Source organism: Aythya marila (assembly GCF_965140915.1).
Source record: "Aythya marila genome assembly, chromosome: W".
NCBI classification, from domain to species: Eukaryota; Metazoa; Chordata; class Aves; order Anseriformes; family Anatidae; genus Aythya; species Aythya marila.
Window position 1 is genome coordinate 8,518,443 of NC_139081.1, and position 25,341 is coordinate 8,543,783.

The 25,341-nt window shown below is 44.2% G+C and overlaps 1 protein-coding gene and 1 pseudogene across 2 annotated transcripts in view; one reads left to right on the top strand and one right to left on the bottom strand.

Annotated features, from left to right (window-relative positions):
* Positions 1-25,341, top strand: part of LOC309889543 (zinc finger SWIM domain-containing protein 6-like) — a gene marked incomplete at its 3' end in the record, with an annotated part of 239,723 nt that overhangs the window by 202,561 nt on the left and 11,821 nt on the right. The window lies entirely within an intron of this gene.
* On the bottom strand, positions 1,709-2,258 carry LOC309889544 (protein FAM210B, mitochondrial-like; annotated as a pseudogene). Its single transcript has one exon. The product of its transcript is annotated as a protein FAM210B, mitochondrial-like (transcript).

Genomic DNA, 25,341 nt, shown 5'->3' on the forward strand with positions numbered 1-25,341 from the left:
CCCAGATACTTCCAAGGTGCTTGGGTCTGCACCTTTTCAGGTGCAATTTGGAGTCCTGCTGTCTGTAACGCTTTAAGGCAGGCAGTGCCTCTTGGACTTTATCACTAGATGGTCCAGCTAGTAGAATATCGTCCATGTAGTGGTATATGTAAATCTCTGGAAAGAATTGGCATACTGGTTGGATAGCTTTTGCGACATAGGTTTGGCACATGGTTGGGGAGTTTTTCATGCCTTGTGGTAGCACAGTCCAATGATAGCAGTCCATAAGCTCCTTCCTAATGATCTTTGGTACCAAGAAGGCAAAATGAGGAGTGTCGTCAGGATGCAAAGGAATTGTGAAAAAAACAGTCTTTCAAGTCCATAACAACGATGTCCCAAATACGGGGTATCATTGTAGGTGAGGGTAATCCTAGCTGCAAGGAGCCCATGTCCTCGATCACTGTGTTGATTTGTCACAAATCATGCAGTAATCTCCATTTCCTGCTCTTCTTCTTGATGACAAACACTGGTGAATTCCATGGGCTGTTTGTTGGAACAATATGTCCTTGTTGGAGTTGTTCTTGAACCAACTCCTGCAGACTACTGCTTGGAAAAGAATCAATTGAGCAATTCTAGTTCCCTTTGGTATTGACAATGGTGGAGACAGTGTTCAAGTCATGGTTTGGATTTGTCCATTATAGTTGGCATCAATTATCCCCAGCAAAACAAACAATCCGGTCAAAGTTGTATTTGATCGTCCTAGCAGCAATACACTACAGTCATTCCCAATTGGTCCTTTGATGTTCAATGGAATTTTATGAACGTGAGTACCCCACAATGTGGCGTCTGTTACTGTGGAGACATCCACTCCGGCACTCCCTCTGGTTCTTGCTGAGAGGGTGTCCACGGTGGTAACCGTGGCAGCAGGGCTGCAGCGCAGAACCCTGCTCCACCGTGGTACTCCATGGGCTGCATGGGGACAGCCCGCTTCACAATGGTCCTCACCACAGGCCGCAGGGGACTTCTGCTCCAGCGCCTGGAGCACCTTCTGCCCTCCTTCACTGACCTTGGCGCCTGCAAGGCTGTTCCTCACTCCTCTCACTCTCCCAGCCGCTGTGAAATGCAGCATGATTTTTTCTTGTTTGTTTTTGTTGTTGTTTTGTTTTGTTTTGTTTTCCTGTCTTAAATATGCTCTCACAGAGGCGCAAACAATATCGCTTATTGGCTCGGCTCTGGTCAGCAGTGGGGCCCTTACCTAACATGGGGCAGCTTCTAGATTCTTCTCACAGAAGCCACCCCTATGGCCCGCTGCTACCAAAAGCTTGCCAAATGAACCCACTACATTCCACCCCTCGCCTCTGTGAAAAGCATATTTAAGAATAATCACAATATACTCATACTTTACAATTATCACATTATCACAATCTTCACAAACTTCACTTACATCAAAAAGAAAAAGAATTCCACACACCAAAATAAACATAACATCATCACAACACCAACGAGGTGGACAATTTACACACACCTCACCCCTTGTCCCTTCACCACACTAATATGAAACATATTCTTCACAATTGCTGCTTTCTTAAATTCTTCACAACTATTACATTCATAAAAAAAAAACAACAACCAGTCCATGTTTTGCCCGTTATTTCTCTCAACTATCATCCTTATCTTAAATTCCTTGAGCCCCACGTTGGGCGAGGAAAAAAAAAAACATAGTAAGTTATCATGGATTTGGGGTAGGAGGTTTGAAGAAAGCAATCTTCCGGCAGTATCGGACAATAAATGGCACAGAAACTATAGTAATGCTCATTCATATTGGAGCAAACAATTTGTGAATATCATATGCCAACAGAAATGTGCCTGTACCAGCAGCCCCTTTAAACTGCAGCGATGATTCACTGAAACCAAGTTTGAAGAGAACTGCAGTCATATCCACACCACTTGACACGGCCAGGTAGGAGATTCCTAGAGATACTGATGAAATTCTAACACGGAATGAAACCCCTACAGCACCATATTATTTGAAAACTTTTTTCAGCTGCTAGGATTTACTGAGTTTCTTGTTTTCACTGCTGAGATCTGTGGCTGCCTTTTCAGGGGATCCACCCTTGGCCGAGCTGCCGGCGGCGGCCCGCAGCGCCAGCAGAGGGACCGGCGGGCTGAGGGGAGGCCGGCCCAGGGAGGGGGGTGGCGGGGGAGCAGCAGCGGCGGCGGGCTGCGGCGAGCGGGGGCCCGCGGGGCGGTGGGCCCGGGCGCAGCAGCAGGCGGAACATGGCAGCGCCCGGTGCGGGCGGGCGGGCACTCGAAAATGAGAAGCGCAGCAGCCGGCGGCGGAGCGGGCGGGTGCCCGGAGGTGACAGCGGGGGTGCAAGTGGCGCTGGACCCTGCGTTATCATTACGTTTGGAGCCCTCCCTTGTGGGAGGTTCCTCCTTTGACCGGGGGGCGGGGGTGCTTGTGTCGTCGCGCGGCCCCGCCCCGCTTTCCACTTTCCGTTTCCCCGCCGCGGCGGCAAAGGCTGCCCTTCCGCGTTGTATTTAGTGCGGCGTTGGTTCGCCCAGTGGCGTCCTTTCCCACATCTGGGACACAAAATGGGCGGGACTGGGAGCGAGCCGCCCCTCGTCCCCGCCAGGGACATGCGGAGACTAGGTGGCTCGGGTCTCCACACCGATAGCATTTTTTCTGACCCTTGGGGTCCTGACTGATGGTTAGTGCTGCTGCAGAAGTGGACACCAGCGATTCGGTATGATGTTCGATAGAACCCACTCGGTTACAAGCCTCTATCATCTGAACTAGTGTTGCAGTCACAGGCAGAGCCTGCAGTTGTTATAAGTTGCCCCTTAATTAATGTTTAGAGGGCATTGTATTAATCATATAAAATAATTTATTGAGTAAGCAAACAGCAAGCAAAACAGCGCTGGGTGGCCGGGGAGTCTGCTCCGCCAACGGCACGCACCTCACCCCCGCCAGGGTCCCTTTTTATATCTTGGTAATTCCGGGATTACGTAGCACATTCAGGTATGTTCTGCAGCTGCGCGCACTGTTGCTAGGGGGTCACCCCAGTCTCTCTGGTGGTCGTGAAGATGAAGGCTGTAGTCTTCCTCTGCGGTGTGGCTCGACTCCCTTTCCTCACTAGGTCATGTTGACCCAGCATGAAGCAGGAAGGCAGAACATTATCATGCTGGTTCAGCAGCTTATCAGGAATGGTTACAGGAGCTTTGCAACAGTGACTTTAAACAAAAGATGGAACTAGGATGCAAGGGGGGAGAAGGGGAGGAAACTCCCTCCCCCTTACCGGTTTAAGGGCCCTATCTTGTTACATTAAGTAAAGGAATTTCAGGCATTTTACAGTTTCTTATCTCAGCAGGAGACCTTTACTACCTCCATTTCTTCAAGCAAGACTCCTTGTCCTTAAAATACAAAAAACAATGAACAAACATTTATTGTATATTACACAGTGACTTGTGGAAAATGGACTCCACAATCCGCAAGATTGTAAAGTAGGTATGCTTATTCAGCGCTGGGCAGCACGGGGCGGGGGTAGTCCCACCAAAGTCGTGCACACCTGATGCAGCAACTTGCCTTGGATATATGCAGTAAAGAGTTACATATGCATGAAGTTTCACAATATGCCTATACATATTCATAGCCTGTCCCCGCTTCCTATTAAAATTAGTTCCAAGGAGTCATTTCCATAAACTCCTCCCATCTGCGCTTGCACAGTGTATTCTGGTGGTGGTTGTTAGGGGTCGTGGGGATGAGGACTGATGACTCTTCCTCATCACCGCTAGCTGACCTCTTGTCTTTGCGCAGACTCAGTTGCTCCTTGGCTCTTGTACATCTGCAGGACCGGTTTCTACCAGTTTCTTAAGATAGGCTCACACTCTTATTAGGAGACTGACCTTGGTAACAGGCCCAAGGCTTCCTGCTTTAGTTAATTTGCACAATGCACCATAGTTAGCAAAGACACTAAGTAGCATCCCAATTTAATGCCATCAGCGCTCTATCTCTACTTGATAAGATTCTCCTAACTCCCTCTCTCAGCCCCCCCTTTTCTAAAAAGTTAGTAAATTCTTTTACTATTTCTAGGTTCAATGTAGTGTTTCTCTATATATCACTTTCAAAATATGTTAGACTCCAGTTTCCATCTGAGTTGGTTCTTCTCCACTCGCTGAAGGAGTTTCCTGTACTCTTAAAACACCATAAGGTACATCAGATCACTACGCAAAGAACCATGGACAAAACCACGACCACAATTATTGTGATAAACAACTGTTTCAGCTTGGTTAGGTTTGGCAACCAGGAAGTTAATTTTTCTACCAAGTCTGTAAATCCCCAGGATGTATCATCCTGAGCTACTGCATGCAAAATTTTACTCTTTCCCCAAATCTTCTCCAGGTCAATCTCAATCTGTTTTTGTTTGTTGACATATACACAGCAAGTTTGGTTTATGACTGTACACAATCCTCCCTCCTTGGCTAAAAGCATTTCTAACCTGATCCGATTCTGAAGCACTACTTTGTATAGGGAGGAAATTTCTTCCTGTAATGTTGAAAGAGCATCAGCTGTGGCATTTTCAATAATTTCTAATGTGGCTGAGATATTTATGACAGGTTTTTCCAATTCACTTATTCCCAGGGATGGAATCAACCACCTTACAAAACTATGGAATCCCATGGGTCTCATCACGAGGGGGTTATTCGAAACAGTACGTGTTTGTCTCCATAAAGGTCTGGACTATTCCCGGAGGTGGTTCAGTGAATATACCCCCTCAAGGGATAAAATAGCCCCCAATACAACAACCCTTCCAATTTAAGGGTAAGCTTTTTCTAGCACGCCCATCTCCACATAGCCAATAGAATCCTTTTTGTACCTTGCAAATTTGTACGGGAGAATTGAGGCCATGAGATCCTGAGTTCATATCCTTTTTATCAGCACATATTGTGACAGCTACACCATGATCTCGAATTTTAGTAAGATTAAAAGTTCCTACATATTCTGCCATACTACAATTGTCAGGTTCCAGGGCTAAATAACTAAGTGGACCTGTACCTATGCATGCGGTTTTATCATTTAAGCATCTGATATATATGTTAACATGGTCTCGTGGGAGTAGTTCAAATCTCTCCCCTAGATGTTCACGATCATCCTTGCCAAATGGACATGTTCCATTTCTTGGGTGCGCAAAGGTCAATGTCCAATTCATACCGGGTATGCCCCATATGGGGAATTCTAGGTTGCTTCTAGGCAGTACTGTGCACACCCAACATTCAGAAAGGTTGAAACTATCACTCACTGCCTGGGTGAGTTTCACATAGGTATTGTGCACCCACTGTTCAGTTTCCTTGACCAATGATACCATTAAGACCCTGAGAAATGTAACCTTCCAGGTCACACCTGAGTAACCTTCCATGGGGTCTTGGGTGCCTTTTTCACTCTGGTGTGATGGATCCAGGCATTGTGCTCCTTGATTCTGATCACTGTGAAAGAGGTAAGGAGTACCTGGAACGGTCCTTCCCACTGTGGTTTCAAGGTCTTCTCTGCAAGAGACTTTACATGCACATAATCGCCAGGTTGTATATTGTGCACTGGTCCATCTAACCCTCTACCTGGAGTCCCACTCACATGCTTTCCAATTTCATTAAGCTGTTTACCTAAGACCACCGTATAGGAGGTCATGATTTCATCCCCAGCTTGCATGGATATTCCTCTTTGTATTATATAGGGTCATCCATATAAGATTTCAAAGGAGCTTAGCCCTTCCTTTGCCCTTGGTATATACAAAAGGGCTAAAGGAAGAGACTGAGGCCAGACCAAACTTGCTTCTTGTCCCAGTTTCACAATTTGCTGTTTGATTAAGTGGTTCATTTTTCTACTTGGCCACTTGACTGAGGGCGATATGTGGTATGAAGTTGCCAGTCTATACCCAAATGGCAGCTAATTTGTTGTACCACTTTTGCCCCTGTCAGAGGATATAGTTGCTGGAACTCCAAAACGAGGTATTATTTCTTGTAGTAATATCTTAGTTACCTCCTGAGCCTTGGCTGTTCTAGTCGGGAATGCTTCTGGCCATCCTGAAAAGGTGTCAGTTAATACTGATAAATACCGGTAACCCCCTTTTCTTGGGAGTTCGGTGAAATCAATCTGCCATTGTTGTCCAGGCCCATTACCTTTTCCAATTTGGCCCATTTTTGGCTTGGGAGTGTTCTTGAGATTAGTCTGGAGACAAAGATCACATTGCTGAGTTACCTGTCTTACTGTGGTATCCAAAGTAGGCCCTATCCATTTTCTATTTAAAAACTCTTATGCTACTTCAGCTCCCCAGCATGCTTTATTATGTTCTGCAGTTACCATTCAATTTAATATGGTATCACAATTCTCCCATCATTTATTTACGTTAAACCTGTAGGTAAGATTTTCTGTTTACATCTTAGAATATTCCACTTAATTTCCTAAAGCTTTTGTTAATGCCTGTTTTTCTGTTCCTGGTACTAGTGCCAAAATTTGACTCTCAGATGCCTGTTCTGCCACCCCTTTGGCTCCTGCATCAGCCAATCTATTTCCCCTTTCGATACCAGTATTCCCTGCTCAATGTCCTTTAATGTCAACTTTAGTAGGCAGGTATACCGCTCAGAGTAATTTCAGTATACCTTCTACATGTTTAAAAGTCCTCTCTCCTTCCAAATTGCGCCATGTGCATGCACGACACCAAAGGCATATTTCAAATCTGTCAAAATGTTTGCCAGCTCTTCTCAAGGTGATGATTTCCATCTTTTGGGATGATGTTTGTTACTGCATATACTGTGAGGCAAAGTCCTTGGTGAACAAAGCTGCTGCTGTTTATATACCAATCCTCCGCATCTTTTAAGGGTGTATCCTTTAAGTCTGGTCAGCTGGAGTATACCGTGTCCGTGGTCTTGATGCAATCATCAATGGGTAATCTGGAAACTCTGTTACTAAGAGGCTGGGTTCACAGTACTGGTGCTGAAAAAAATTTAGTAAACTAATAGTCTGTTATAAATGAGGTCTCAATTCAATCTGAATTTTGTAGTATTTATAAAACAAATATTCCTAAAAGGTATAAAAGACACGTAAACAGCGCTGGGTGTGCGGGGAGTCTACACTCCACCAACATGCACACACAAACATCAAATATTCTAAACATATAGAACATGGCTTTTACATACTAAACCCAAGTATGCCCATACATACGTACAATCAGGAAAGGTAACAAACAATCCTTTAAGTTCCATAACTTAACAGTCTCCATTTTCCATTCCTTTTGAACAATATGTCTCGCTTTAAGTTGTCAAGCAACTCGGTCTTCAGGCCTTATGTACCCCGTTCTTCCCGGATTGAAGAAAAGCATATCCATCTCCTTTTCAAGGCCAATGAGGCCTGGGTCAAAAGGCACGTTCAGGTCAGCAGGGGGCGAAACAGCAAAAGCCTTCGATGGCTGTAGCAGCAGAGGGGCCCATGGCGTAGCAGTTGGATCAGTAAAGGAGCCCACAGCTCCCTCACTATCTGGCAAGCCACACGTTTGTGATTGTGGCTCCACATGGCTCTTTAAGGCCTCAGAGATTGCTCGCCAGGTGCCGAGCAATCCCACTGCAACCTTGTCATTTTTAGTTGCAGAGTCCCACACCTTGACCTCAGTTTGGTCCCATGTTTCAGGCTCATAAACTGTCCAATTGTTAATAAGGAGAATAAGCTGTAAGGCTACCAGGACAGTCTTTGTTCCTAAGGACGTATGATTCCCCATAATGTGCAACTGCTTACCAGCGTGAGGCAGTTGTGTGCACAGGTCCGCTTCTCTCAGCTCGAGCTTCTCTCCAGCTCCAGTGTGCCTATTTCCAGCGACTTTCAGTACGAGCTTCTCTGAGCAGTTTGCTGAGTCTGGCCGAACCTATCTTCATGAGGCAATCAAAGTGCCTGTTCCCGTTGTGGTCTCCATTCTGCCAGCCTGTTCCTCTTCACTTCTTTTTCCTGCTTCTTTATTGATGACATAACTGCATTATATCATGCTGCCTTTTTCTTTCTTTATCCTGAGGGCAGGCTCCCCTCTTATACCCTTCTCCCCACAGCAGTTCTTTTCAAAACAACTTTTCATTGGTCAAACAACTTTGAATGTAACAACAACAGCAAACACACAGAAACATCCATGTCTTAATGGCTGGAAAAAAAGAGAACCAGCTGGAGAAAAAGAAACCGGAGACTGCATGGAGTCTCCTGAATCACCCTTCTTTGTTCCCTCTAAATTCTTTTATATTCCTGATGGCCTCGTCTATAAGAGTCTAATGTTATCTCAACCATGGGGCTTTCCAACCCCCATGGCCACAGTCCCAAATCTCCCCCTTCTTTATTAATATCAACCATTTTCTCAACACGAATTACTACTCCATATATAACAAGTCCATTACACACATTCCTTTTCTTCTTCAGTAGCTATCATTTGCGTATTCCAATAGTGTCCCCTTTTCCCGAAGGGGACTTTCAAGCTTCAAGATCACAGGCTAGTTGTTTCGTGAATATGGTGAGGCTATTCTTGAACCCCTGTTGTAACACTGTCCACGTAAGCTGAGTTTTCCGTCCTCTATTAGGATTTTCCCACTCAAAGGCAAAGAGTTTCTGGCTTTCAGTTGCCACGGGCAGGCAGAAAAAGGCATCCTGTAAATCTAGTACCGTGAACCAAACTTGACTGCTTTTCTCATTTTGTAATTCCAATCCTTTTTCCCAATTTAAATTTCAAGTATTGCAAAAAACACCTTTTCCTGTTGGCCAGTTGCTCCTATTACATTTACAGACTAATTAATACAGAGAAAGAAGTTCCCGTATCCAAAAAAAATTTCAAGCCTGTTATAAATGAGGTCTCAACTCAATCTGTATTTTGTAATATTTATAAAACAAATATTTCTAAAAGGTATAAAAGCTATAAAAGGTATAAAAGGCTGAGTCTGGCCGAACCTATCTTCATGAGGCAATCAAAGTGCCTGTTCTGTCATGGTCTCCGTTCTGCCAGCCTGTTCCTCTTTACTTCTTTTTCCTGCTTCTTTATTGATGACATAACTGCATTATATCGTGTTGCCTTTTTTTTTTCATCTCGAGGACAGGCTCCCCTCTTATACCCTTCTCCCCACAGCAGTTCTTTTCAAAACAACTTTTCATTGGTCAAACAACTTTGAATGTAACAACAACAGCAAACACACAGAAACATCCATGTCTTAATGGCTGGAAAAAAAGAGAACCAGCTGGAGAAAAAGAAACCGGAGACTGCATGGAGTCTCCTGAATCACCCTTCTTTGTTCCCTCTAAACTCTTTTACATTCCTGATGGCTTCATCGTTAAGAGTCTAATGTTATCATCAACCATGGGGCTTGCCGACCCCCATGGCCACACTCCCAAATCTCCCCCTTCTTTATTAATATCAACCATCTTCTTGACTCGAATTATTATTCCATATATCACAAACTTTTCTTTCGACATACAAATTTTACTATTTCAGATTATTAATGAGCCCCGTTCCAATCATAAATCCATAGGACTTTAGGAAAACACCTGAAGCACTCAGCCTTCCATCTTCTAGAGAAACAATACCACCTTTTCCACAAAAAGTAAGCCCAAACTAAAAAGGAATCACTCCTGTGTGTTATAAATGAAGTCTCAACTCAATCTGAATTTAGTAATATTTATAAAAGAACTATTTATAAAAGGTATAAAAGGCAAGTAAACAGCGCTGGGTGTGTGGGGAGTCTACACTCCACCAACACGCACACACGAACATCAAACATTCTAAATATACAGAACATGGCTTTTACATACTAAACCCGAGTATACGTATACAATCAGAAAATGTAACAAACAATCCTTTAAGTTCCATGACTTAACAGTCTCCATTTTCCATTCCTTTTCTTGATTACAAACAAGTCTCCATTTTCCATTCCTTTTGAACAATATGTCTTGCTTTAAGTTGTCAAGCAACTCGGTCTTCGGGCCTTATGTGTCCTAATCTTCCCAGATCGAAGGGAAACATATTCTTCTCCTTTTCAAGGCTGTGAGAAACACTCCGTAGCCAATAACTTAGGCTCAGGCGAGGATCTCAGTGAAGTAGTAATTTATTCGCGATTGCAATGGCGGGCGCCCCACAAGCAGGAGAGAGCGCATCTACTAGTTCCAAAACACAGTTTATATACCTTTTGATGGCAGGACCCTCCCCTGTTTCCCCACTGAGTGGGTAATCCAGATTCACAATCTATCTGATGCTTCACAAACAATGCATGGCCTTCAGTTGCCGGCCTGTTAAATTTCAAATTTCTTTTGACATTTTTACTGCTTGAAGTGGTAATGTTTCTTCACTTATCTGACTTGACTTGACACCGCGATTTTCACCTAATTGTCCTAAGGAGTCTGGTTGTCTGCATTTTACAAGGTCGCCTGCTAAGCTTTCTTATCACTGTAAGCATATCTCAGTACCACATTCCTTCCCTCTAAACAATGTAATTCTGCAAAAACATTTCTATTCCCACAATTCCCCCCTTTTCTTCTTTATAAACTGTTGATTTTTGCAAAACCTTTCTCTAAGGTGTAATTTGGTAGATTTCTTCTTCTTCTTTGCTTTCTTTGCTTTCCATCTCCTCATTATCACCTTATCTGAGTAAGGTGGTGGCTCCATGGTCATTTGTTTCAATAGTGCAGTTTCAGTTAACCACTGTACTAGTCCTCTTACACAGGGGATAATGCAGCATCCAATGGCTGTCAAAACTCCTATAACTACGATCAAGGATGTAAATATGACTACTTTTTCTGCCAATTCACTGGCAAGGGTGGTAAGCCCTTGCAATGCTCTAGTTACTGAGCCATCTGGGACAGTATTGTTGGGTATAAGAGTGCAACAATGGTTGCTCAGTATCACACACACAAACACCCCTCCTTCCTCCGTGAGCATCATATCTAATGATGTTCTGTTTTCCTAAGCCACTTTGCTGGTGGCATCTAGTTGTTCAGCAATTCCTCTCATCGCATCCCTTGTATAATTTATGACTCTCTGCTGATTAGAGTAAATATAATTAATCCAATCCACATTCTTATTGATTGTTACCCATCAGAACAATGACTCAAACCCTGCAGCAATTTGATTCCTGGCTTTCTGTTCATCGGAAACTCCTCTAGACACTCCAATAGAATCTGTATATACTCTGTCATCGAATGATACTCCTAAGCTTCTTTAACTTCTTCTGGGTATTTGTGATGTTTCTCTTTCAAATGCCAGGGTGAAGGGTATAGCTAATTGAACAAGTTCACAAGTGTCTCCCCAGTTATATGGTAGGGTGGACCGTAAGATCTTCCCTCCACTGTACCACCAGAGATCTGCCCTGAGGATCTCAAGTCTTGAGCAGTTTCCCATGAAGTCCTTGGTAGCACAAGGCAAATTCTCCCAGATGCCAGGTAGCACTCACACCCTGCCGTGAGAGGCAGGCTGTATGGTTACCTATAGCTGTGAAGAATACAGGGGGAGCTCTGATATTGCTATCATGCAAGGAAAGGAATAGCAAAGTTCCCCAGGCAGTCTTTTCTTGGTACAATGCAATCATACATTGCATCCTCTGGGAATCCTTGGTCCACCCCCATGGGAAGGGCCCTATCTGGGCAATCGGTCATCCCAAGGCACAAGCATAGCAGTAGCTACGGTTGAGACTCTGGACAGTATATTTGACCCATTCTATCCAGGCATTCACATCCCCATACCCTGTTTGAATCTCAAATGTTTGAACTGCCACATTTCAGAGGGCCTCCTGTTTTCTCTCCTGTTTTCTCCTTGAGTTTCTCCCTTTCTCTGATGGCAATAGAGGATCGTTTCCATACAGCTATTCTCAATCTGGCTGTTGGGTCTCTCCCAGTTATTTGTTCTCTCTGCTCAATTGTCATTGGGCATTTAAATCTCCACAAGCTAACACCTCACAAGCATCAAACGTGACGGCTTGTGGTACATAACCCTCTGTCACAGTCACCCATATTTTGATGGGGTATCCCGTTTTTGCTATTATCTGGTCATGCCTTTTCCAAGTTGTCAATTGACTGAGGCCTTCTCTGAGGCCTAGAATCACTAAAAACAAAATTAGTAATTGATTTTTCCCTGTCATTATTTTTAAACTTCAGGTTTCCAAATAATTATCAATACAAAGAATAAGATGTACACTACTACTATAACAACCCCCCCCCCCCTTGGGAGCACTGCAATTCGCTATAGGTCTGTCCTTTCTCTCAATCACAAGTCACACTCGTTAGTTATCTTATCCTGCTCAGAGTCCACTATGAGATTTTTCTTTTCGATTTCAACTTCCAAGTCTTCTGTAGGAACAGCTTATACTCGAGTATAGTGAGTCCAACCTTTGTCCGCAGTTCTTACGGCTGTTTCAGTGGTCAGTAATTGTCCTTCCCATTCAGGCCAGAGTTGACTCTTTCCAGGTCCGAATCAGGACCCGGTTTCCTGGGTGATGCTGGTGAATGGGGAATTCCAAAGGTGGGGTTTGAGCCGACAACCCACAGGTCCTGAGAGATGACAAAGAAGAGGACAACCCCAGAATACAGTTCTTAAGAAAACTCTCTTGTTCTGAATTGTGGTATCTCATCCCTTCTGCCCAAATAGAGCAACCTGAACAGCATCTCATATGGTGAAATTCCTATATCCTTTCTTGGTGCTGTTTGAACCTGTAGGAGTAAGCATTTTACCCAAGGAAGTTGGGTTTCTAACACTAATTTAGTTAATTGCTTCTTTAATGTCTGGTTCATTCGCTCCACCTTCCCAGAAGAGGAGGGGTGCCAGGGGCTGTGAAAATCCCACTCAATCTCTAAGGCCTGCTTTAACCCTTGCAGTAAAGCTTACACCCATCCAGTCACGTGGTCAGTTAGGACAAACAAGTAACTCAGTAAAGTCTACCTGTATAATTTGGAAAGGTCAAACCCCTGGCTCCCGTCCCCCTCTAGATGGGTTACAGAAGACCTTTTTATTTACCTTTTGACATATGGTACATCCTCTGAATATGTGCTTCCCTAAAGTGTATATTCCTACACAGACATACTTTCTTAGCACAACATCACACATTGCTTGCACCTCCCAATGACTCTTTTGATGTAAAACAGTTAATATTTGCCTCATTATCACTTTATTCAGCATTTCTCTCCCATCAGGGAGTATCGATTTTCCTTCAGACTTCATGGCTCCTGATTCCTTAAAAAAAATCTTTCTTTTAAAACTTTTTAGTTCTTTCTTAATTTTAAACAATTCCCTGAATCCTCTCTGCATTTATTCTTTATTTTCCTTCAGACATTAGATGCCTTAAATACCTGACTTCTTTCTCCATATTGTAATTTAGTTTTCAATACTCCCAAGCCCTGCTTTCCCAGAAAGTTGGACAGCTTGTTAGTAGCTTCCTTCACCACTCTTTTCTCCTGTCCTGACAATAAAAGATCATCCACATATTTGTAACAGTAACACCTCCTCGGGAGGTTGGAATTGCTCCAAAATCTGTTCTAGAACTTGCCCAAATACATAGGTGGCCCTGTAAACCCCTGAGGTAAAATTGTCCACCTATACTGTTGCTTCCGCCCCCATTTCAGGGTCTTTCCAGTCAGAGGTGAGTATATCTTTGCTCTCAGGGCCTGAGAGCACTCCATTAATAATTACTCCATTAACTGTTATTCCAGTCTAACAATTTACTAGTTGAATGCCCAATTTAATCATCAAATCCCTTCCCAACAAGTTAGTCCCTGCCTTGGGTACATGCAATAATTGCCCAGTGATCATTTTATCCCCTAGTCTCAGCTTGGTATCCCCCAAAAGTGGCACTGTTATCCCAGCCCCTTCTACCCCCATCACTTTTTAGGGTTTCATTAGTTAATGTAATCCCTGATACTTTACAAGCCAGTAATGACCTAGCTACCCCAGTGTATTGGGTTCAATGGCAAGGTTCATGGGGGGGGGCGGGGGGGAAGAGAAGATTCTTCTTCATGAGAAGAATCCAGAAGCCTCCCCGTGGCAGATAAGGGACAATTTCATGTGGCCCCAAAGGGGCCCACTGCTGCCCAGAGCCAAGCCATGAGCAACACAGTATGTGCTTCTGTGAGAGCACATCCACGAAGACAAACAAACAAAGAAACAAACAAAAACCTGCTGCTCAACAGCAGCTGGGAGAGCAAGGAGCAAGAAACCTCCCTGCAGACATCAAAGTCAGTGCAGAAGGAGAGGGAGGAGGCACTCCAGGAGCTGGAGCCGAAGCCCCCCTGCGGCCTGTGGCTCCTGGTGGAGCAGGCTGTCCCCCCCGTCCCCCTCCCTGATACTTGGGAAACTGACCAAACACCACAGCAAATATACCAAAACTTCTAGACTGTTACTTAGATAATGCCTACATCCCCTTTCCCTGCTCATTCAACTTCAAACAGCTCTGTCAAACGCTACATACCACACCATTAACACCTTCAGTAACTTTTTTTTTTTTTTTAAACACTTCTTTCTATCTTTCTTTCTACAGCCTGTACTTTCACCAAAGTTTCAGTCAAGGGCCAACTTAATTCCATACCTTTCTCCCTCCAGGATGCTGAAACAACATATCAGTATACCATATTTCATACCATTTTCCTTCTTTCCTCCTTCTTCCACTCCATATATTGCTATTCGAAGTGGCCAGCCTGGCCACACTTAAAACATCTTATCAAAGTGTTATAAATGGCTCAGGATTCAAATTAGGATTAAATAAAAAAATAGGATTTATTGAAAGAATATAAAGGAATAGAGGTAAGCAAACAGCGCTGGGTGCACCGGGAGTCTCCGCTCCACCAGGACGCACACCAGTTACATCAAGCAGCAGATTTTTATGCTCCTAGACTAATACATATTCATTACTACTTCTAAAAAAATAGATTATTATAATTAGCTTCCGGGGTCCAGTCCCTCCTACTGGAACATGCGCAGTCTCCTCTGGGGGGTCTCCTCTGGGGGTCTCTAGGGGTCTTTCATGCTGAAGGCTCGTAGTCTTCCTCTCCCCCTTTGTACTTACTTGGCACCATGCCAAGTTTATAGAACATTCTCTTCAAGTCTTGTCTCCCAGCCGTCCTTCAGCTTCTTTTTCCTTCCTCTTAATCTCTCGGCCCCCCTAACCAGATACCAAAGATCCGCATAGTATCCCATAACAGTCACTAGTTGTTATCAGTTGTTCTGAAACTCCCAGACATCAAACACAAACAGCTTTCTTATTTGACGCTTCACGAGTAATTAAAACATTCTTCCCCAGCCATTCACAGACACATCTATAGCAGTGTTAAGTTAATCTCGAAGAAGACAGGAAAAAAAAAGGCTGTAATTGTTAGAAATAGAAGTCCGGAATAACAAAAGCAAACAGGTTCATAAATTTAAGGAGTATTTTCTGAAGACTTGATAAATTGACTAGAATGAGGGGGAGACTGGGACACACTGCATCTGTGGTTCAAGAATTAAATTGCCAGTGCAGGGCCCAGAGGCAGACAGGATTCAAACAGAATTGTTCTTCATGGACACGAATTGTTAAAACATTCCTCAAAATCCCTTATCTTCTTTTTAATATCAACAATTCGTGTCACTTCTGTTGTTAATAACTGGATTTCATCAGTCCGTTCTTGGAGGGTCCAATTCTTAAACATCATAATTGACATATCCCCTTCCTTTTTTAATGAAGTTATTACAAATGTACTATTTATCACCCGGTGTATTAATAATGTAAGACAAGGTATCATACAAGGTATAAACAATAACATCATTACACCACATAACAACAAAAATAACACTCTTTTAACCCATGGTCCACCAGGCAGCCATGAAAATAAATCCCATTCCATATCCTTCCAGGTTTGTGTTTGCTTGCTCACCTCCCCCCCCCCTGCTTCTCTGGGATGGGAGAGAGAAATGGGAAAGTGAAGCCTGTGAGTTGAGATAAAAACAAGAAAATAATAATAATAATAACAATAATGATGATAATAGTACTACTAGTAATAATGTGTACGAAACAAGTGATGCACAATGCAATTGCTCACCACCTGCTGTCCGATGCCCAACCTAACCCCGAGCAGTCCGGCCCTCCTCCCAGCCTGCCTGCTGGCAGGACAGTGAGAAGCTGAATTTGGCTTGGTCCTTGGCTTGGTGTAAGCACTGCTCTGTAACAATTAAAAACAATTAAAACATCAGCATATTATTAACATTCTTCTCATCCTAAACCAGAACGTAACATTCTATCAGCTACTAGGAAGAAACACCCTTTTTATCAATCTTTAAACAGCAATTACTAAAGCTAAATTTTCCACAGACTTCTCCTTCTTGTGCTAGTAAATAATCCAAAGCTAGGCAATTTTGATACAAAGCAGTTCTCATCATTTATAACTATTTCTATTACAGCTAATAACCTAATTATTCTATTAAGTATATATACTGGGGTCCTATAGTCCCAGGATCTGTCTTCTGCCCACGTAGCTGGATTATAATAGGCAAACACCTTCAGTCAAGGAGTTAGGCCTGCTTTCAGGGTCACTTCAGGCTTGTGTTACCGTTCGGCCTGTCAGGGTGATCCAGCTCCTGTAAAACGAATCACAATTTTATATAGGTTTAAAAAAGAGGGTTTTTTATGTTATTTTCTCAGGACAACCTGATCTTAGTGTGGGAGAAGTCCGGTCGAGGCCCTCTCACTCGGCAGTCAATACCCATAGGGGTTGCCTCCCTCGGTAGACCATACACACCGCAGTGGAGGGTCCTGCCCCGGTCTTGCCTTCTCCCTTTTCTCCCTTTAGGCTTGTCCCCTTTATTTGGCATCCTTAATTCATGCAGAGCCTCGTTGCCAGAATATTAGTTCTCCCTTAGCTTGAGTTTCAGTTTCCCAGGAGCGGACTCAACCCTCCAAGTTTCAGTAGTTACTGGTCCTTTTATTCTGGATGCGTGGGTCCCTTTCTGCGGTTCTCACAGCTGTTTCAGTAGTCAGTAAAACAAGGTACAGTCCCTCACATCGGGGGTTCAGTGATTCTTCCCTCCCATGGCTGCTTGTTGAAACACTTTCTTTTTTATCTTCTGACAAGTTAAGCAACGGTTATGTAATTTGCTTTGCCGTAGCAGGATTCATCTGATAGCCATGTCTACATTCACATTTGTAGCCACCTTTCAGGTTGGCTACTTTTCAGGCATTCATCACTATCTCCACGGTTTCCCAGCTGGACAGTCACATTCATTTATGTTGCATTCCTTCAGGGGCTTATCACCCCAGTCCTTGCAGTCTCTCTGCTGGTTACACACTTTATTGATATCTATGCATTCTCCACTTCTGCACTTGAATTTGCCAGGTCCAGAGCACTGAATAACATTGTTACAGTTTGCTTCATCAGTGCCATCCAGACAGTCTCTCACACCACTGCACTGCCTACTCCTATGGACACAGTTCCCATCTTCACGTCTGAACTGGTCTGGCCTGCAGGTCCAGGAAGGGCAGTTAATTTCATCACTTCCATCCTTACAATAAGGATCTCTGTCACATTGCCACAATTCTCTTCATCTTCTCCACTGTCACAGTCTTTTTCACCATCACATTTCCATGACACTGTTCTCATATGACACAGCTCAGCACTTTCGTCAGACCCATCTTCACAATCCAGATCCCCATCACACTGCCATCTGTTTGGCACACACTGACCACTGTTGCACACAAAGTCAGATTCAGCACACAACTTCTTCACACAAGCACTCTCATCACTGCCATCTGAGCAGTCTTCACATTTTACTCTAGCACCGTCGGCAGCAGTGCACAGTCAGGCGAAGGCGAGCAGCAGGCAGAGCGCCCCGCACCGTCATCTGTGTCACTTATACTACTCCTATTACCCATGCTGTTAGTGTCAGTGGCATCCTCCTTTTCTTTTTGCCACTGACCATTCACCACAAATGGATGAGACACATGATTACTAGTTAGGAAAGAGAGTGTTACCGTCTGCTATACAGCTGCAGGCAGTGCCAGCTGCAACCTTAGGTTTGTGAAAGAGCCTGCCGGTGGTCATTTGGCAGTGTAATCTGCGTCTCTGCACTCCTGCTCTGCAATAGAGCTAAGTCGTCATTAGTAATGGTTATAACACCGATCTGGGGACTAATAGTCTTTTTTGCATTGCAAGATAAACCTTTTATAAAAAGAATGTTAGAGAGAAGCAGCAGAGCCGCTGCTGCCGCTGCCTCCATGGTTACGTCAGACAGGCTGCAGGGTCCTGATGTCCGCCCCTCTGCTCTGTGCCGACTCGCCACACAGTGAGAGTCGACTGCTGGTGTCCACTGACGCCTCTGGTCTCCCGTAGCAACTCGATCTCGGATGTCCCGCAATTACTTCAATTTCCCCGCGTTTTGCAGCTTCTGTCAGGTCTATTCTGTGTCTCTCAGAGCCGTCCGTGGCTCTGCAGCGTCTCTCAGGGCTCTCTCCGTCCAGCGGTAGTCCCTCCGTAGTTTCTCTGGTCTCCCAGCGCCGCTCCAGTCTCTCGGCGCCGCTCCGGTCTCTCGGCCTGTTCAGGTCTCAGCGAGTCCAGGTCTCGGCCTGTGCGGGCCTCATATGTTGCAGGAAGCACAGCCGAAAGCACCAGTAGAGTCAGATCATGCTCCTGCCTTTTTCTTGTCACAGTCAAAACATTTAAGAGCAAAAATAGGATACACAGGATACACAAGATATGCCAGGCCCATATATTAGGCACCACCACTCAAAACTTGGATAAAATAACACTTCTTTTCAGTCTGTCAAGCACTTCGTTCGTCTCTGCCCACTCCCCTTGCGGAGAGTACGGAACAATGGATCGGAACTCTGCACTCGCTTTGCAGCAACGCTGCGTCTCACTCACACAGCACAATCGCACAAGGAGGCCTCCAGCACATCTCATTCATACCACAGGAATATAATTTAGAACGATAACCAACCAAACAAGTATTGTCTCTGACTGTGTTCTTCGTGAAGTGACTTGTAACACTTTGTTTCAAACCCTTACATTTACACAAATACTTTCAACACAAAATACATACAATATGCAAATATTACAATATACAAAATGTCAACACAAAATACATACATAAAAACACATACAATTATTAACACTCCAGTTAGTATCCCTCCAGCAGCCGAAAACATACCGTTTGTCTGCAGTTTCAGGAGATCTTTGCTCCTGCGGTGAGCAGCCGAGTGTGGCGTCTCCTCCGAGCAAAAACGCTCAGGGTGCACCTAGGGGCGTCCACGCTGCAGCCGATCCTGCAGCCAAGCAGAGTGTCTCCTGCCTGGCTCACCAAAATGACTCACAGAAAGCTGACTCCACAATCAGTAAGATTGTAAAGTAGGTATGTTTACTCAATTCTATGCAGCACAGGGCGGGTAGTCCCACCAAAGTCGTACACGCCTAACGTGGCAAATTGCTTTAGTAAAGAGTTACATATACATGAACATTCCTATACATATGCATAACCTGTCCCTTTGTGAACAGTCCTCCTTATCTCAGACCCCTTGATTAAAGTCCGAACCATGAGGTTGTTTTTGATCTGGTTCTCGGGGTCCGAGAGGCTCCTGTTATCTGGTGGTATAAGTGCAGCACAGGCACAAATGTAGCACATATTCATTCTTAATCAATTGCTCTCTAATTTCTAATTCCAATGTTTCAGCTTGCTCTTTTCCGGATCCACAGGTATTCTACTATTAATGTTCAAAGCCTGACAGACCCCGTCCTCCGTGGATCAAAATACATGGGGTCTTAAGGGTTCTTTTGGTCATTCTATCATAAAATACTGGATCATTTTTAATTTACTCTTTAATTTTCTGGGGCCCCTATTGTTCCAATTTCTAATCATTATTCATAATGGACTTTTTGGTCATATATCTGGTAATTTGCTCCCTTTCTGGTCCTTGGTCTTCGATTTTATCTGACCCATCCGGGAATTTTACTAGTGGCAATTCCCACAGCCCTTGGTTGCCCCCAGTGAGAGTGTCTTGCAGGGGGTTTAGGACCTATCACCCACCCACGTATCACTCCATTCACCGGCCCAGCCCCCCCAACAGGAGATTAGAACCAGTGAGAAAACAAAAAGACCTCCACGCTGACTTTAGAAGTCTCAGTTACACTCTCACACACAAAAACTGGCAACCGCACCTTTACCCAACCGGACGGTATCTTACGAATCAGTCGTCTTCATCCAGAATCCAACTGGACGGTATCCACAAGCATCTCTGCTGTCTTCGTCTGGGATCGAACCAGACGGTATCCACAAACGACTGTCGTCTTCATCCGGTTCGATTCCGGACACCGGAACCCAACCGAACGGTATCCAAACGACCCTGTCGTCTTCGTCTGGATCTTCGCGCGCAGAATTACGGGCAAAAAACAGCCGGCAAGGGAGCTCAAAAAAAAAATCAAATTCTTTGCTTACCTTTATTCAGGTTCAGGATGGCATTAGTCCCGATCTGACTCAAACAGGAGCCACCAAATGGTGGGGCGCCTCTCCTAGATTAAATCAGAATTCAGGAACTATAGCCATCCCAGACGAGCCCCCAAATTGTTATAAATGGCTCAGGATTCAAATTAGGATTAAATAAAAAAATAGGATTTATTGAAAGAATATAAAGGAATAGAGGTAAGCAAACAGCGCTGGGTGCACCGGGAGTCTCCGCTCCACCAGGACGCACACCAGTTACATCAAGCAGCAGATTTTTATGCTCCTAGACTAATACATATTCATTACTACTTCTAAAAAAATAGATTATTATAATTAGCTTCCGGGGTCCAGTCCCTCCTACTGGAACATGCGCAGTCTCCTCTGGGGGGTCTCCTCTGGGGGTCTCTAGGGGTCTTTCATGCTGAAGGCTCGTAGTCTTCCTCTCCCCCTTTGTACTTACTTGGCACCATGCCAAGTTTATAGAACATTCTCTTCAAGTCTTGTCTCCCAGCCGTCCTTCAGCTTCTTTTTCCTTCCTCTTAATCTCTCGGCCCCCCTAACCAGATACCAAAGATCCGCATAGTATCCCATAACAGTCACTAGTTGTTATCAGTTGTTCTGAAACTCCCAGACATCAAACACAAACAGCTTTCTTATTTGACGCTTCACGAGTAATTAAAACATTCTTCCCCAGCCATTCACAGACACATCTATAGCAGTGTTAAGTTAATCTCGAAGAAGACAGGAAAAAAAAAGGCTGTAATTGTTAGAAATAGAAGTCCGGAATAACAAAAGCAAACAGGTTCATAAATTTAAGGAGTATTTTCTGAAGACTTGATAAATTGACTAGAATGAGGGGGAGACTGGGACACACTGCATCTGTGGTTCAAGAATTAAATTGCCAGTGCAGGGCCCAGAGGCAGACAGGATTCAAACAGAATTGTTCTTCATGGACACGAATTGTTAAAACATTCCTCACAAAAGCCTGTCCCTGCTAGGATTCAGGCCACAACACAGGCAGCTTTCTTTGCCTGCCATTCCTTCATCTCTCTTCCTCTCCTTTCCATCCTGGCCCTGACTCCCCCTGAAGATTTTCTTCCTCTTTCTCCAACCCTCTGCCTCACTACCCGCTGCACTGTCAATACCATTAGTTTCGCTCTCTGCTTTTCCTTCTCATCTCCCCTCCGGACACACACCTCCAGGGCCTCCCGCAGGAGCGTCCCCCAGTGACTGTTCACTACATCCCCCCACCTTCTGGAGCATTTTCTGCGTATCTTGCCAGGCTTTAATCACACAATGAACTTTCAAGAGCCCTTGGGATACCGGGTCCTCGGGACTCATCCCCGAGTACTTTCTCATTCTGACCCCAAGTCTCTCATATGATTTCTGTGTTGCACACTATTATTATTCCAGCCAGGATTAGCAAGTGGGCATTTCTGCTCAGCCGGTATTACCCCTGGTCCTGGAGGATGAGCTCTTTCTCATTCTTGTATAGCAGCTCTCCTCCTGATCATTCCCATTTCTTTCCCTGTAAACAACATACTTATAGACATAATTCCCTTCCCCCAAGAGTATAAGTCAGGTCGTAGGAACTGGTCTAATTAATTGTTCAGCTAGGCTGTTGGGGTCCTCGAATAAAGACTTCTTCTCCTTCTTAAAAGTCCTAACCTCTCTGCTGGTAAGGAGGGGGGGTAGTTCACCTAAGAGGATACGCAGTTAGTGTTACAGAATCACAGAATTTCCTAGGTTGGAAGAGACCTCAAGGTCATCGAGTCCAACCTCCAACCTAACGCTAACAGCCCTACACTAAACCATATCCCTAAGCTCTACATCTAAACGTCTTTTGAAGACTTCCAGGGATGGTGACTCCACCACTTCCCTGGGCAGCCTGTTCCAGTGCCTCACAACCCTTTCAGTGAAGAAGTTCTTCCTAACATCTAACCTAAAACTCCCCTGGCTCAACTTAAACCCATTCCCCCTCGTCCTGTCACCAGGCACGTGGGAGAACAGGCCAACCCCCACCTCGCTACAGCCTCCCTTGAGGTACCTAAAAAGAGCGATAAGGTCACCCCTGAGCCTCCTCTTCTCCAGGCTGAACAAGCCCAGCTCCCTCAGCCGCTCCTCGTAGGACTTGTTCTCCAGGCCCCTCACCAGCTTCGTCGCCCTTCTCTGCACCCGCTCAAGCACCTCGATGTCCTTCTTGTAGCGAGGGGCCCAAAACTGAACACAGTACTCGAGGAGCGGCCTCACCAGAGCTGAGTACAGGGGGACGATCACCTCCCTAGCCCTGCTGGTCACGCTGTTCCTAATACAAGCCAGGATGCCGTTGGCCTTCTTGGCCACCTGAGCACACTGCTGGCTCATATTCAGCCGACTATCAACCATCACTCCCAGGTCCTTCTCTGCCTGGCAGCTTTCCAACCATTCCTCTCCCAGTCTGTAGCTCTGCTTGGGGTGCTACAGTACAGTTAGTACTGTTAGTATCACGGAAGGCAAAATTCTCAACATATCTTCTACCTTGTTCTAATTCTTGCCAGAGCCTAGAGTACGATCCTTCTTTAGGGACAGTGTTAATTACAGTCCCTGTCTCTCTTCCTGGAGTGACTACTGCTGCTACGGGTACAATATTAGGATTATAGGGAGCATAACTTGGCTCTTTCTCCGAAAAAGGAATCTTATTGTTTACACATAAATTTAAAGCCTGAATTTTCATCAGACCCGTATTTTGGCCAAAATACTGCTGTTTCCTTAATTGGTTCTTTTGTCCAGACTGATACACAATATTTAACCTTTTTTTTTTTTTTTTTTTTTTTTTTTTTTTTTACAATCTCCTCTAATTTGGGGATTATGTTTCCAATTTCTTATCATTCTTCAGGAAGAACTGTTGGTAGGCACTCCCCCAAGGATATCTCCCTGTCCCCTGGAACCCATATTTCCCATTTTTCCTAGCCCTCGTCAGTATGTTGCTACAGAAATTTCCCTTCTGCAGTGTACCACACACTAACGTACTGATTCTGGAAAATGGGGGTGTACTGCCAAGCACTTCCCAGTGCAAGGGTTACCACACACCTATGAGTTTACCAGATTCCCTGGTGTACTACCCAGCACTTTCCCATGCAAGGGTTACCGTACACCAAATTTCCCTGGTGTAGTGCCAGCACTTCCCTGTGCGAGGGCTTACCATACACCAAATTTCCCAAGTCTCTTCCTTTCTGTATGGAGTATTTTGCCTCTCTGTATTCAAAATCATCTGTTTGTTTCATTTTCTGAATCCTCTTTTAGTGTGTGGAACACACAATATAAAATTAGTGGAAGCTGAGAGGTGCATTTCATGCACCTCAGGTCTGCAAGGACAGGGTTTGCTATCCTTCATGGTCACTTCTGTGTCTGTCTACAGTTCTCTTCTTGCAGCACCAAAACACATACAGTGGAGCCCAGGAGAATGTAGATCTGCAGTAGACTGCTCACTTGTAATCTGAACTTTTTGTTGCTCCCTTGTTTAGCCTGAATTTCACCCAGGCTTTGAGAGCCAGGCTTTAATGGTGATGTTTAATGACAGGTTAGCTTTGCTAAGACCTAACTAAGTAATTGAAGTTGGGAAGAAAAAAAAAAAAAAGTGAAGAATGCTAAACCTGTTGTAGCTTGTGCTTGTTCTGATGTCCCCTAACCTTGCCAAAAATTGCATGAAAGTCATACATTAACAGCAGCATTTCCTTTTCACAGCAAAGGAATGTAGAGACTGGCAATGAAATTCAAAGTGAGAAAAGATTTCCCCCAAACAGCCTCTTCCTTTCATGCTCTTTTTCTATTTACTGTTACTCATAACCTAGTAATCCACTTTGCATTTTGTAGTTGGGATTTTCCCTGCCATTTAATAATACATCTTTTTTTCCCCCCTCCTTCTGTGCTTGGAAAAATTCAGCTAAAAATTATACATATTTTATTTTTACATATATAAAGCTATGTAAAAAGGTGTCTCAATGGGACTAAGAAAGAGTCTTGACTCTTGATAGAAATCAAAGGGGCAGTTGGTTAATCTGTATTTTTTCATATTAGCATGTGCATGTGTCTGAAAATATTAGTAATAACGTGATGATGGTTATTTACTTGGTGTGTTGTATTTATATGTGCTTGCTAAATACCCTAACATATATTCACCAATAATGTAGGTATGTTCTGAGATGCTACTCGAGGGCTCCTGCCTTTTCATGAGTTAATCTTAGATGTCTTGATCTTGCTTATCAGTACCCAAGCCCCGCAAATGTCTCCCACTTCCTGTTGATCTATAAAAATCTTTCATATAGAAGATGTTAATTGTAGTAATGTGCTTGAGCACATGATAGAATAGGTACAAGTCAAGTGAGACAACAGTTGAGTAATGCGGCGTGACTTCCTTCCCCTGCAAGGTAGAGGGGTGCATAACCTTATGGGAAATATCACAGATTTCCCCTTCTCCCCTACACGTTGTGTCTAGGTTTGAGGTTGCAGCAGAGAAAAGACTTGTGGTTATGGACTGTTGCATTGTGTTACAACTTTGCTTGCTCTGAAAAGCCAGGTTTGGGTTGCAGGTGTGACAGCTATCTGGTCAGCTGTGGGGAAGAGGAAACAGAAAACCGGTGAATGAAATACTAAGAACGCCTCCCACCATGTAGGAGGCAGGATCTCGTAGAGAGGTTCTTATCTTTTTTTAAGCCCCTAGATAAATCTAAGCTTAGAGTGTAATACAGCTTTCTTATGTGCCTATGACATTATGCAGGCCTCTCTGTGCTGAAAAGCAAGCCAAATAGTAATATACCACACAAGGTAATTATTTAACCACACAAGGTAAAAAACAAACAAAAAAGAAACACAAAGAACAAAGATGGAAGCAGTACCAGCCTCATATTTAGAGGACAACAGTGGGAGAATAATG